This window comes from Myotis brandtii, unplaced genomic scaffold (assembly GCF_000412655.1).
Source record: "Myotis brandtii unplaced genomic scaffold, ASM41265v1 scaffold1404, whole genome shotgun sequence".
NCBI classification, from domain to species: Eukaryota; Metazoa; Chordata; class Mammalia; order Chiroptera; family Vespertilionidae; genus Myotis; species Myotis brandtii.
Genome location: NW_005355016.1, coordinates 391047 through 391480, shown reverse-complemented (window position 1 = coordinate 391480; position 434 = coordinate 391047). Strand labels below are relative to the sequence as shown.

At 44.7% G+C, this 434-nt stretch overlaps 1 long non-coding RNA gene across 1 annotated transcript in view; it reads right to left on the bottom strand.

The window, feature by feature from the left end:
• Positions 1 to 275, bottom strand: part of LOC106725175 — an 8595-nt gene extending 8320 nt beyond the window's left edge. The window contains exon 1 of the long non-coding RNA XR_001361042.1: positions 203 to 275. This is a non-coding gene — a long non-coding RNA (uncharacterized LOC106725175). The remainder of the gene's footprint in view (positions 1 to 202) is intronic.
• Positions 276 to 434: the final 159 nt, after the last annotated feature.

The following is a 434-nucleotide window of genomic DNA, read 5'->3' as shown; positions in this document are numbered from 1 at the left end:
GGTCTTTTTTTTTTTTAGTTTTATTCATTTCAAACGGGCCGGATCCGGCCCGCCGGCCGTAGTTTGCCCACGGCTGGTCTAACCAATGGACACGGACAACGGGGGAGTGAGGGCATGAGTGGGGGGGAGGGGTAGGGGGTAACGTGGGGATAAGGACACATATGTAATATCTTAATCAATAAAAAATATATTAAAAAAATACCTTTAAAATGTCCATTATCCTTTCCAAATTCTCAAATGGTATCTTCCAAATAAATTGATCAGTATAGGAAATCCTATCTAATAAAAGAGAAACATGGTAATTAGCCGTACCTCCACTACCCTTCCCATTGGCTAATCAGGGCGATATGCAAATTAACTGCCAGCCAAGATGGCGACCGGCAGCCAGGCAGCTTGAAGCGAACATGAGGCTTGCTTGCTTCAGTGACGGAGGA